Below are 15,069 nucleotides of genomic sequence, written 5' to 3' on the forward strand. Positions count from 1 at the left end.
ACCGCAAGTTGCTCTAACCAGCCCCTACTCCACAAGGGAAAAATGGACCACCCAATTTATAAACAACCACCTTTCCACAGGTGGGCAAACGGAGAAGAATGGTGGGACGACCCCAAAGCAAAACGGCTGGTGACCTCACCAAGAAAACAAGTAGAATTTAACAAGAGTAAATCAAACAACCTGGCGCAGCACCCCCAAATAGCTCTCCCGAACCGTCCGCTGCCAGCCGCTTCAACGGACGCAGGAAGGCGCGCCGATCTCCCGTCTCACGGCGTCGCAGCTCGCACCGGCCAGACCGATGTCGTGGTTGACTCCTGTTGCTCTCGTGTCGGCCGCGAAGCCACTACACCTCGCTACACGCCGCGGCCCACAGGACTCACGTGGCGACCTCACATGCGCCGACGCTCCAGGCGGACAAGTCGTCTTGTGTCTCAGTGCGCGACCGACCAACCGATCGATCCAACCGCCAATGACCATTGCCTGAGCAAACCCGAGCAGAGTGGCGGCCTAACGCGCGGACTCAGATGCAGTAACTAAGCCCCGACCGGGTGACCACTTGCCGAGTTCTCTTACTGGCGGAGTGGAAAGACTCATTTTGCCGACTTTAAAGGATGATCCAAATGACAGACATACTAGCACTCCGAACGACAGACAGACACTAATTGCCTAACAAGTGCGGACGAGAGACAGACTAGCAAGCTGGGGACGAGAGACTGACCCACTGGTTTATTGTGATTTCATTCCCCATATGGGCAGGGGAGGGCTGTCAGCGGCACAATCCGCCACTCTTCAGCCAAGAAACACGACAACTAAAACAAGAATAAAATGATACATACATAAGGAAATAAAAAAGGGGAACATAAAACAGAGTAAGGGGAGAAAATGGAGGTAAAAGGACATGGACATGAAGACGTTCATGGGGGACAGTTAAAAAAAAAGTCACCAGAAAGTTAAAAAACACAGTTGGCGATTCTTGAAACACACAGAAGACACTGAATGCGAATGCACAGGTTAAAAGTTGACCACAGTATTAAAAACACTCCGAAACAACACACTTAAAATCCACTTCGAGCACACACGACGAAGAGTAAAACTACCAGGTGGGACCTGCCGAGGGAAAGGTCAGACAGGATGGAAAAGGAGGGGAGAGCATAGGGCAGCTGAGGAGGCGGCCTCACTGGCGAGCTCATAGCGCCCCTTAAATGCACGTGAACAGGCAGCCTTTCCCCTTTCTCTCCAGAGGGAGACACCAAAGCTGCGACTGACACAGCGGCGCCACCGCCAGAAACGGAGGGAGACTGCTTCACACTACGTGCTGCGGCGCGCTCTTCAAAACAGCAATTTTTACCACGGCTCAACCTCAACAGCATAAAAAAATTTAATTAAGTTTGCAACTGGGATGAATTACGTTCAATCTATACACCGTGATGCAGTGAGAAACACAAGAACTTTACAAACGAGAAAAATTAAATTCAATCTATGTTCCATGATGCGCAATGATATAAGGAATTACAATGAGAAAAAATTAAATAAGATTAAAATTGAACTCTAAGCCTCGTATTTAATTGATTATATATTATTATAGCATTTTAGTGAGGCAGAATGTCTCTTTTTTTTTTTTTTTTTTTATAAACGAACATGCCCTTGGAATCATGGAGAAGGGAACAGGGATAATATTTACATTTGTGTAGTCAGCCGTTCAGCATTGGTTCAGACTAAATACTGGTAACTACACATGGAAGCAACACATACTGGTTAGTACTAACTACTTTTGTTCGTACACACACGTAACACAGCTATGGTACGACATAAAACAGAAGGGACTGGAAGTCCTGTATAGAGCCAGGGTTTGGCGTTACGCAGTGGTACTACCTTCAGTTCCGCCTTCTCTGCCTCTCCGATCCCGGAATGCATGGCTAATTTCACGTGTATTTCCTAGTAAATCTGTAAAAGTGCCACCCTGTCTCCACCCCCATATATTTTCGCTCGTTATATCTGGATAACATTCCATCAGAATTTCTAAAATCATTGGGGAAAGTGGCAACAAAACGACTATTCACGTTGGTGTGTAGAATATATGAGTCTGGCGACATACCATCTGACTTTCGGAAAAGCATCATCCACACAATTCCGAAGACGGCAAGAGCTGACAAGTGCGAGAATTATCGCACAATCAGCTTAACAGCTCATGCATCGAAGCTGCTTACAAGAATAATATACAGAAGAATGGAAAAGAAAATTGATAATGCGCTAGGTGACGATCAGTTTGGCTTTAGGAAAAGTAAATGGACGAGAGAGGCAATTCTGACGTTACGGCTAATAATGGAAGCAAGGCTAAAGAAAAATCAAGACACTTTCATAGGATTTGTCGACCTGGAAAAAGCGTTCGACAATATTAAATGGTGCAAGCTGTTCGAGATTCTGAAAAAAGTAGGGGTAAGCTATAGGGAGTGACGGGTCATATACAATATGTACCACAACCAAAAGGGAATAATAAGAGTGGACGATCAAGAACGAAGTGCTCGTATTAAGAAGGGTGTAAGACAAGGCTGTAGCCTTTCGCCGCTACTCTTCAGTCTGTACATCGAGGAAGCAAAGATGGAAATAAAAGAAAGGTTCAGGAGTGGAATTAAAATGCAAGGTGAAAGGATATCAATGATACGATTCGCTGATGACATTGCTATCCTGAGTGAAAGTGAAGAAGAATTAAATGATCTGCTGAACGGAATGGTCTAATGAGTACACGGTATGGTTTGTGAGTAAATCGGAGAAAGACGAAGGTAATGAGAAGTAGTAGAAATGAGAACAGCGAGAAACTTAACATCAGGATTGATGGTCACGAAGTCAATGAAGTTAAGGAATTCTGCTACCTAGGTAGTAAAATAACCAGTGACGGACGAAGCAAGGAGGACATCAAAAGCAGACTCGCTATGGCAAAAAAGGCATTTCTGGCCAATTGAAGTCTACTAATATCAAATACCGGCCTTAATTTGAGGAAGATATTTTTGAGGATGTACGTCTGGAGTACAGCATTGTATGGTGGTGAAACATGGACTGTGGGAAAACCGGAACAGAAGAGAATCGAAGCATTTGAGATGTGGTGCTATAGACGAATGTTGAAAATTAGGTGAACTGATAAGGTAAGGAATGAGGAGGGTCTACGCAGAATCTGAGAGGAAAGGAATATGTGGAAAACACTGATAAGGAGAAGGGACAGGATGATAGGACATCTGCTAACACATGAGGGAATGACTTGCATCGTACTAGAGGGACCTGTAGAGGGCAAAAGCTGTAGAGGAAGACAGAGAATGGAATACGTCAAGCAAATAATTGAGGACGTAGGTTGCAAGTGCTACTCTGAGATGAAGAGGTTAGCACAGGAAAGGAATTCGTGGCGGGCCGCATCAAACCAGTCAGTAGAGTGATGTTGGATGAGTGAATCTTTAACTGTGCTCTCGATAGCCAATCTGAGACAGCACGAGATAATCTGTCCATCTGTGGCTGGCTCCTCCTCACATCCACTAATAATGTCACCCTTGTCCCTGGTGTGACCTGTTGGTGACGAATGTGCATCGTTGCTTTCATTTCCCTCAAGGAGTCCATTCCATCTATGGCTAATTTTATTCTAGCCTGTGCCCTGCTAACTTCAGTACATTTTCCTGACACTGCGCCGCCTATTTTGGTTTACTAAGCCTTTAATGTGGATGTGCTCATATGTCTTGGACATGTGTTATACAAGTATTGCCCAGAAAGTAATGCACCGCATTTTTTTTCCTTCAGCAATTCTTATTGAACATAATCATAATTTGAGGGTGAAATTCCCGTTGCACTTTAATCTTACCACCCTTACTTTCAATTTCACCGAAGGGTATTTTGACTGTCCTATATGCTGAGTCAGCCCTTCCGACAATCATTTCTTTTTCGATTTCTTCAGATTTTTCATGCAGCCATTTCGTCTTAGCTTCCCTGCACTTCCTAGTTATTTCATTCCACAGCGGTCTGTATTTCTGTATTCCTGAACATTTTTGTACTTTCTTCTTTCACCGATCAACTGAAGTATTTCTTCTGTTACCCTTGGTTTCTTCGCAGTTACTTTCTTTGTACCTATGTTTTCTTCCTTGCGTGATCGCTCTTTTTAGAGTTGTCCATTCGTCTTCAACTGTACTGCCTACTGCTCTATTCCTTTTTGTTGTATCTATAGCCTTAGAGAACTTCAAACATATCCTGTCATTCCTTAGTATTTCCATATCCCACATATTTTCATATTGATTCTTCCTGAATCTTCTCTTAACATTTAGCCTACTTTTCGACACTACTACATTGTGATCTGAGCCTATATCAGCCCCGGGGTACGCCTTACAATCCGGTATCTGATTTCAGAATCTCTGTATGACCATAATGTATTGTCACTTAAATCTTCCCGTATCACCGGGCTTTTTCCAAGTACACCTCATCCTCTTGTTATTCTTAAACAGAGTATTCGCAACTGCTAGCTGATATTTATTACAGAACTTGATTATTCTTTCTCCTCTCTCATTTGCCGGCCAATGTGGCCGAGCGGTTCCAGGCGCTTCAGTCTGGAACCGCGCGACCGCTACGGTCTCAGGTTCGAATCCTGCCTCGGGCATGGATGTGTGTAATGTGCTTAGGTTAGTTAGGTTTAAGTAGTTCTAAGTTCTAGGGGACTGATGATCTCAGATGTTAAGTCCCATAGTGCTCATAGCCATTTGAACCAATCCTCTGTCATTTTCCTGTAACATTTTCTTCTATTCCTTCCCCTACGACTGTATTCCAGTCCCCCGAGACTATTAGATTTTCATCTCCCTTTACGTTCTATATTTCCCTAACAGTATCCTCATATACTTTCTCTATCTCTTCAGCTTGCGACGACGGCATGTGGACGTGAACTATCGTCGTCGGTGTTGATTTGCAGTCGATTTTGATAAGAACAACCCTGTCACTGAACTGTTCACAGTAATACACTCTCTGCCCTACCTTCCTATTCATAACGAATCCTACTCCCGTTATACCATTTTCGGATGCTGTTGATGTTACCCTATACTTGTCTGATCAGAAAACCTTGCCTTCTTTCCGTTTCACTCAACTGATACCTTCCATATCTAGACTGAGCCTTTTCATTTCCCTTTTCAGATTTTATAGCTTCCCTATCATGTTCAAGCTTCTGACATTTCACGCCCCGACTCGTACAACGTTATCCTTTCGTTACTAACACATTTCAGCGTCCATCTTTGTGTAACTATGAGCTACGCGAAATTCCGTGGTAATGAAACGAAAACCTAGTATCCAACACAAACAACAGCGGAAACCACTTCGGAAAGAAAATAATGTGTGGGGTTAGAAGCCACAAAAAATACTGAAAAGAAAAAAGATGTACAATAATTTCCTTTGTGTGAATTTATAATGCACAAATTGCAGTTGTAACAAAGCTAGTTGTACTTAGATAGGACTGAAATCCAATTTTATCACTGAGTTACTGGTCAGTCTTCCTAGAAACGTAGCAACAGTCTATGTGCTGAAAGGATAGGCTCTCCCACTTATGATTCTAATTCCAATTCCAAATTCAGTCTTTCCTCTTCCCCACTCAAGGTTTCCTCTCTGTCACCTCCTCCCTTTACATCAAGTAACTCGGGAAAATAGCCTTTCCATCTTCCCAAAGCTTTGCTTTTATCTCCAGTTAATTCCCAACTTTATCCTTCGGAAGGCTGCTCTCAGTTGGAATCCTCTCTTCGTTTCTCTAGATCATACATAGACTTTTTTATTCATTATTAACCCACATTTCGTGCAATTAATCTATCTTCCTCGATGTCTTTTTTCGCCCTACATATCTCCTCTTTCCAATTTCTCTCTAGTCTCGTTTTCCTTTACATCATTCTTTGTTTCACTTTATTTCTCTCTAGGGTCATTCCTTGTCAAACTACTTCGCTGTTCTTTGGTATGCTGCCCACAGATACTTTGCAGTGGCTACACTGGCTGCATTCCCTTCTGCTATGTCTGCGTAAGCAGAAGAAACTAATGATCAAAGTCCGAAAACAATTTATTGGACTGTTCAATTAACCAAAACAAATTCTCGAAGTATAACACAAACACAAAACAGTGATCCGTCTTCGAATCACAACTACATACAATAATAATATAGAAAACAACTGAAATAATTTCCTACTAGTCTCCGACAGAGACTTCTCCAATATACCAAGCCTAATCCAGAGATCAGCGAGAAGATCCAAGCTGAGCTCCGGGACGGCAGCTATCCCCGTCTGCTGGCAGTCGATGAACTGTCGATGTACGGCCGAGCGCCGGACTTTATGGCGCTTCGGCGGATGAGCACCTCGGAACGATTTTCCATCACGTGGTTTGACGTGTAAAAATAGTCCCGGGATCTGCAGCGACCTCTTCCTTATGTTTATGTTGGCCGGTAGTGGCCCCTGGTGGCCGCTAGTGTCTTTGCTGTGTTGTTGTTGTTGTGACCGTTCATCAATATTGGTTGTCAATTGTGTAGTGCTCCAGTGTGCCTGCGAAGTGGGCAACCCGTGGCTGCAGGCTGTCAGTTTGATTGCTGATACTCTAGGCGCCGTGATGTCTGGTACCGAAGGCCACAGCAGACCCCCCCCCACCGCCATGCCTGAGTGGGCGGCCTGCCCATGTCGACATCCGGCCCTGGGGTCTGCGGGAGAGAAGAACCCTGGCCTGGGTGAGGCATCCACGTCCATGGGCGTATGGACCGCCTCAGGAGCGACTGCCCGTGGTGATCCAGGAGACGGTGGAGATGGCGGCGAGTGCGGAGTCGGAGGCGGCGGAGGCGGCGATGGCAGCGGTTGGGGCCCTCCGGGGGGAGGAGGGACAACCCCCTCCGCGATCCTGCAGCAACTCCAGAGGAGGCGGAACGGGCTGCGTCCCACAACGAGGGCGCAGCAGATTGATGTGCTTCCTGCAGACAGACCCATCGTCGAGGACGACATCCGCCATCGCCTGACCGAGGAGAGCCGATATCCAGGCGGGCACCCACCGGGAACGATTGCGGGTGAAGACCAGCGCCCAGCCTGTATGCTGCGGATAAAAACGTAGCCGCGGAGGGTGCAGGGCACTGGGTGGGGTGAAGGGGGTGTAAGGGGCTGTTTAGGTTTTCTTATTGGTAACTCCACGTAGCACTTTGTATGAAAATCACTGGCTGTGCTGTGTGCAGTCTGTGGCTAGTTTGCATTGTGGTCTGCCATTGTAGTGTTGGGCAGCTGGATGTTAACAGCGCGTAGCGTTGCGCAGTTGGAGGTGAGCCGCCAGCAGTGGTGGATGTGGGGAGAGAGATGGCAGATTTTTGAGAGCGGATGATCTGGACGTGTGTCCATCAGAGACAGTACATTTGTAAGACTGGATGTCATGAACTGATATATATAATATGACTTTTGAACAATATTAAGGTAAATACATTGTTCTCTATCAAAATCTTTCTTTTGCTAACTGTGCCTATCACTAGTTAGTGCCTTCAGTAGTTTGAATCTTTTATTTAGCTGGCAGTAGTGGCGCTCGCTGCATTGCAGTAGTTCGAGTAACGAAGATTTTCGTGAGGTAAGTGATTTGTGAAACGTATAGGTTAATGTTAGGCAGGGCCATTATTTTGCAGGGATTTTTGAAAGTCAGATTGCGTTGCGCTAAAAATATTGTGTGTCAGTTTAAGCACAGTCATGTATAATTTTTCTAAGGAGACGTTTCAGATGTCGAGCCTTAGCCGAGGATACCTCACTGGAATCTTCTGATTTTTTCTTGTAGTTTGTAAAATTAGTGCAGCCTTTGTTTATTGATAGCGCGTAATTGTAGAGAGGATTTCCTTTGTAGTTGTAGTTTTTCATTCTTGTACAGTAAAACACTTGTGGCATGCATGTAGATTTGCACCAAGTATTTCGCAGCTGCACTTGCGATTAACTAGATATTATTTTCAGTGCTATGTTAATGTGTTTTCTTATTTTTGCTCTTCAAATTGTGCATTTCTGTGTTATTGTGTGAAATATTGTGACAATTATGGCGTGTGAAAAACGTAATACTAGGCTCCAAAGTAAACTGAGAAATAATAGTGACGACGAGCGTAGCTTATCAGCACCACTGTGTAATGAATTAACAGACATTCAAAGTAGTAATTTGGTAATTGTGCATAGGGAAATGGAGCGAGCTGCAAATAATGGTATAGACAGTGAAACAATTAGTGAACAGGGAAGCATTATCGATCGATCGGTCAGCAACAGTTCGCCTCAGGAATCGGGAATGACAGGACACAATCTTGCAAATACTGCAGATTAAGGTTTTGGGTCCTCACCGTTTTCTCAAATAAGTCAAGACACATTTTCTGCTTGTCTAAATGTGAATGTTGCCGGTGCAACTTCACTGCCGAAAAGCACTGAGGAACATGTTTCAGACACCAGTGCATTGTTATTACAGTTAATGCAACAAATGGGACAAAAGCTTCAAAAGTTAGACACAATGGAACAAAATCTTCAAAAGTTAGACTCAGTGGAACATACGCTTGAACAAACACGTGAATATTTAACTACTGAGTTAAGTAAAATCGAATCGAAATGTCAAAAAGTCTGTAATGACGTAAAAACACAAATTTGTGAGCATTTCCAACCTATTTTTTCGCAGCATGAAAATACAGTACAGAATCACGAAGCAGCCACAAAAGAACTGCAAACTATTGTTCATGAAAATCATGAGACCTTGCAAGCTAAAATTGCCTCAGTTGCATCTACCGATTTGGTTACGCAACTTGCAAAAACTCAGGAAAACTTAAAGCACACAGTAGATACGATTTCACCACAATTGGACACTCTGAAACTTGGTTCAGAAAAAGACACTGAGGAAATAAGTACACTATCGGAGAAAGTAGCCAAACTTTCGGATCAGTTCACTAACTTATCTACAAAGGTGGATGATGATCTGAAGGACACAAGACCAGTAGTCTTTAATGACACAGAAGAGTGCGAACAAATTAGGAAATTCAAACAAAATCAGAATCAAATTAATACGCAACACCAAAGAGAAATCCGGGAAGTACAGATCATAATACAAGAATTACATATTTCAGAGGACACTCGCTCTCCAACACAGAAAGAGGGACAGAAATACGGAAAAGCCACAAAATAATAACACAGGGCATTTCGGAAATTATGAAAGAAATTGACAAGGTGCACCGAATTTTGAGATGGAACCGCCGACACGACGTAACAATGACCGATATGCTACTCGCCGACACGATGATTTTGGCTATAAGCTGTTCATTACTACACGTAAATTCAAAACATTTAAGAATTCTGGCAATGACATTCATCCACAAGCGTGGCTCCATCAATTCTCTCATTGTTTGCCTCCCAACTGGTCATTAGAGCACAGATTAGAATTTATGTATGGCTACTTAGAGAATGAACCAGCTGAAAGAATGTGTTCGGGCATTCACGGTTGTCACAGTGAAGGAGAATTTTATCATGCCTTCCTCTCAGCATATTGGTCTCAAGCTACACAACACCGAGTAAAACATAGCATCATAATGATTAAACATTTCGAACAATCTGAATTTTCCAGTCTTGTGAAATATTTTGAAGACATTTTGCACAAGAATCAGTACCTGTCAAACCCATACAACCCCTCAGAACTCATCCGCATTTGCTTAATCAAATTGCCTGAACATTTACGACACATTATTTTGGCAGGACGTTGCAAAGACGACATTGAAGCTTTTCAGGGACTGTTACAAGAATTGGAAATTGACACTGACAATCACGGAACGCGAAAACAGGAGCACAGCAACTACAGGTCACATCTGTCACAATTCCGCGATGACAGAAATAATAAATGGACACGACAAAGCTATTCTTACAACGTAAATCGTGACCAGAACAGACACCACCCATATGATAACCACTGGCAGAGTAATAGTTGCAGAGAAAGAGCGCATTTCCATAGTAATGAATACGATAGACACAATCATAGAAACAGACAATATGGCAACCAGAACTATTTTTATCACGGGAGACAGAATAACTTCAGACGCAACGGTCCACCGTGCAGTGATAATTCAGGGAGAAATTCTCCACCACTTAACCGACAAGAAAGAAACTACAGGAACTACCGACATGATGACAGACGATATAATCATAACGACAGACCTGAATTTCATCAGAACTCGCGGGATTCAATCAGGGCTGGGTCCTCTCAGCAAGGTGAATTTGTAGAAGTTAGGTCTCCTAATCCCAATAACGACGCACGCCAACAAAGAGATAGCAGACAATGACTCGCACCGCAGGCAGCCACGTGCGCCAGCTGGCTCAGAGAAAAATAACATAGACGCTAACCTTGAGAAAAATTTGAATATTCTTTACCGATGTACCATATACCACGTGATAATTGCGTTGAAGTTGAAACTCTGCGTTCTAGGAAGAGTAAAGGATTGCACTAAATTTCACATGTAAAACCGTTTATTGAGAGATAATCTATTTTTTTAACTTAGTCTTTGCTATAAAATTTTGCACTTTACTTTACTAGTACGCTTTGTCACACTGAGAAACTGTTAACATGCAACAATGTTTGAACTTAAATATCCAGTCAAGAACCTGGGGAACATTTTTAAACAGAAATTACGAATGCATTGATATAGTGAACAGACGACAAAGTGTTGTTATTTGTACATTCTTGCTTGTTAGTTGCACAAATATGTAACGACTATCAGGCTTATATACTTAGAACATCTACTGGTACTGCTAATGAGATTTTAATGGAACATTTTGGTTTACTTGAAAATACATTCTGGATTTAAAGTACTTTCCGTGAGATACCAGATGACACAGTGGTTAGTTTATGTGAGAGTTACACGATGTTATCACGACGCTACGAATGAGTGACAATTTACAATGTTGCTTTTGCGGTGTTTCTGTTTTATGTCTGCACAGTTTTTCTGAATTCTTCTGGAAAGGAAAACATGTTTTAGTAGTAACTTTTATGGTATAGCTACAATGAGACAGCCTTTTCCGTAGCACAACAATACTGTTGAGTGGTACTTAAGTAAATAAATTAGTGAAATCAAAGTGAACTAGAAATTAGGATATAAATGAAAAACTTGGTTTAGTTTAGGGAGTTACATACTCGCAAACAGCGGGCCGAACAGCAGAACAGAAGAGACAATGACCCTGAAGTCAGCAAATTCCACATAAGCGGGCGCTGTCGATTCAGCCGTCAGGGCATCGCCCGACCGGCTCACGTGTTTCTCAGTTGTAGTATGTGAGCAAAGGCCCTCGCCTACATCCCAAGAGCCAATGACCGACGTAAAGAAGATTCTTCGAGAATCTATTCAACGTGACAGCAGAGGCAATGACCGGCTCACGTGTTTCTCAGTCGTCGCGTGTGAGCAAAGGCCCTCGCCTACATTCCAAGAGCCAATGACCGACGTTAAGAAGATTCTTCGAGAAGCTTTTCAACGTGACAGACGAGGCAATGACCGTGAAGTCGTTCACCTCCAGTAAACTGAAGTGAATAAATACGCGAGACGCAGTGGGCCAGACAGATGAAGACAGACGGGGACGGAGTCGAAGACGAAGACGGAGACGGAGAGGAGAGACGAAGAAGACGAAGAAGTTTTCAGTCAGTTTCGGTGCTGAAGACCGTCATGCAAGAAGAGTCTGCATCATGCACAGACGAACCAAGTCCGCCGCTGTAATGGAATAGCAAGTAGCAGCCGCAGCGCCAGAAGACAGAAGTTAAAAGGTATTTGAAGTCTGGTTTTTACATACCCGGGTGACTCGTGAGGACGGGAAGGAGACGGCCTCACCTCAGCAGTCACCTGTGAGCTGGGATGAAGACCTGACAGCCGAAGATTGGCAAGCGGGAGTCCGTGGTTCGAGTCCGCCACACTGGCCTTCCCCCGCCACGCCGCTCCGCTGGCCGACGCAGAACACATGCGGCCGCTTAGAGAAGAGAAACACTGGGACGCGACACCCAAGGTATCATCCGATGCACGATTTCGCTCGCAATAATTAAACGGGCCACCTCGCGCTGCGCGTCTCCCGTCAGCTGGGCGAGACGGGACACGAGATACACACCGCTACGCGTAATCAGACGCCGCCGCCGCCGCCGCCGCCGCCGCCGCTGCCGCAGCAGAAGACTTCACAAACGACACAGCTGCCGCTCTCCGAACCAGAACATCCCGTAAGATACAGTTGTACAAATCTTCAATAAAAGTTATCTTATGTAAAAATGATGTTTCATTCGACCTCATACCCGAGCCAAGGGAGAACCCACCCTGCCCACATGTTGTTAAGAGAGAAAAGTTAATTTATTTAATATTTTCACCGTGACAGAATGCTTTAGAATGCTCATCCTGACAATTGACTTGCATCAAAAGAGAAAACCCAGTTACATTTAGTGACAGAAGTGTCACATTTAGTAACACAATTGTTACATTTGATATCAGAAGCCGTTATGGTTGTTACATTTGGTGTCAGAGAAAAAACCCTTGGCTCAATATGAGGTCTGAGTGACAGTCACTAATGGTCCACAGTTAGTATTGTTAATGTGTGTAAGGATAGAGGTGCGAATAGCAGTCGTAATATTTTCTTCATTTAGAAGTGTATTTTCTCTCATGATTTTAAGGGTTTGTCGAAAATATCTAAACATCTTTTGAATTCAGTATGGTAATATTGTGTAACTAATAGTTTGTAAAATGATGACACGAAATCGTACAAAGTCAGAGTCAGCACCACAAGCGGTTTCTACTGATGAAGGTATTCAGAGCTTAGTTAATCAGATAGAACAGCTTAAAAGTGATAATAATGCTTTATTTAAACAGTTGAGTGAGGTTAGGCAAACCAGTTCAATCCCTCCTACCCTAGATTCCTCAGCAGCAGCCTTAGTAACTCCTTTTTCAGGTAAACCTGGCGAGGACATAACAGCCTTTTTTGATGATTTAGTAGCAGCTGCAAAGTTAGGATCATGGTCAGATGAACAGCTCTTACAAATGACAAAGTTACGATTGACAGGAGAGGCTAAAGCACACGTCTTATACCATGAAAAATTAAGGAATGCTCTAACATTTGAGGAATTGAAGAAAGGATTGCTTACACGTTTTCAAAAACAGAACAGCTGTAGATTTTATAGGGAACAGTTAAACACTATCACTCAGAGGCAAAACGAGTCGTTAGAAAGCTTTGTAGATAGGATTAGAAAAGTTAATATTAACACCTACCAGTTGACAACTAGTGATGAAGCAAATAAAGTTATTTTACAAGAGGCAGAAAATAGAGCTCTGGATACATTTTTACGTGGGTTACCTCCTGAAACGTCCCGTCGTGTCAGGGCAGAGTTTCCTAAAAATTTAGCGGAAGCTGTATCTGTGGCGACAGCTTTTGAAGAAATAGACATTGCCACCAGATACAAGGAGAAGCGAAATGTATTTTCAGCAGGAGTACGATGTTTTAGGTGCGATCGACAGGGCCATATAGCAAAAAACTGCAGACAACCTCAATGCACTAATTGTCAAAGAATAGGTCACACATTCAAGGAATGCAGGTCTAAGAAAGTTTTTGGAAATAGAAATCAGTTAAACTCCAACGGGAATGTCGGAACCGCCGCCAGGCGTTCCCAATAAAATTTCATGCCATTAAGGCGAATGTGAAGGCGGAATGCTGGTTATCTGATACCATACAGGATAAAGAGGCAAGGATACTAGTGGATACAGGCGCAAACGTATCAATAGTAAGTAATGAATGTATTGGAGAAAAGAAATATGACCCTCCAAGGTATAGATTGAGTGGAGTAGGAGGAGGTACAGTGAAGTCATTAGGATGTACATCATTGATTTTCTATATTCACGGTGTACAATTTCAGGAAGATGTAGAAGTGGTAACAAAAGTAACTGACGGGTACGACGTGATCCTAGGGTTGGATTTCCTGAATAAACATCACGCTAAAATCGACCTCAGACAGCAAACTGTAGAACTTAGCGGAATAGTGTTTCAGCTAGGTGACACCGCTGCAAAGGGCCCGCTGCCGCAAGATTTCCCTAACCGGAAGGCGAAATCAACTATACTGCGTACAACGTCCTTGAAGGTTGATTCGCGGGATCAGATACCATCTGGCTCAGGAAAACTTTTATGGATGACCGTTGACCCCGAAGTACCTACAGATACAGTGTGTCTAATAGAGCCATTAGAAGAAAATGAGGAATTAGATGTATCACATTGTTTTGTACGTAGAAGTGTTGTACGGGTTCAAGACGTTGAAGGAGAAAGAAAAGTACCGGTACATATTGACAATTTCGGAGTGGAGGACAAAGAGTTGCATAAGGGAATATTAGTAGCTACAGTCAGTACTTTTGAAGAAGAAGATTTCATTTGGTCAGATATTAACGATGGTCAGAAACCAGACGCCTATAAAACCGCATTACGCCAGAAGATTGAGCATTTGCAAGGAAAGGATAGAGACACGATAGAAGCAGTTTTAGCTGAGTTTCAAGATTTATTTAATGCAGAAGGTCCACTGCCAGCAACAGATATCACACAGCATAGGATCCCAACAGGAAATAGCCCCCCAGTTTATAGGAAGCCTTATAGAGTTGCGCATCACTTACAGCCAGTACTGGATGAATTTATAGAACAGCATCTAAAAGATGGAATTATAGAATATTCTGATTCGCCTTATAATTCAAATATCGTAATTATTCCAAAGAAGTCTCCCGACGGTACGAAACGATATAGATTTTGTTGTGACTACAGACACCTTAACAAACAAACTATCTCAGATGTTTATCCTCTTCCAAACATTACAGATATCATTGACAGTTTGGGTAACAGTAAATACTTTTCAACAATCGATCTACGTAGCGGATATCATCAATTGGAAGTTGCACCTGAAGATAGGCATAAAACAGCATTTTCTACCCCTGGAGGCCACTGGCAATTTAAAAGAATGCCTTTCGGTTTGAAAAATGCACCAGCAACTTTTCAAAGACTACTCGATGGAGTATTGCGAGGACTCAAAACTCAGCAATGTTGTGTATATCTAGACGATATTATTGTA

Source organism: Schistocerca nitens, chromosome 8, assembly GCF_023898315.1.
Source record: "Schistocerca nitens isolate TAMUIC-IGC-003100 chromosome 8, iqSchNite1.1, whole genome shotgun sequence".
NCBI lineage: Eukaryota > Metazoa > Arthropoda > Insecta > Orthoptera > Acrididae > Schistocerca > Schistocerca nitens.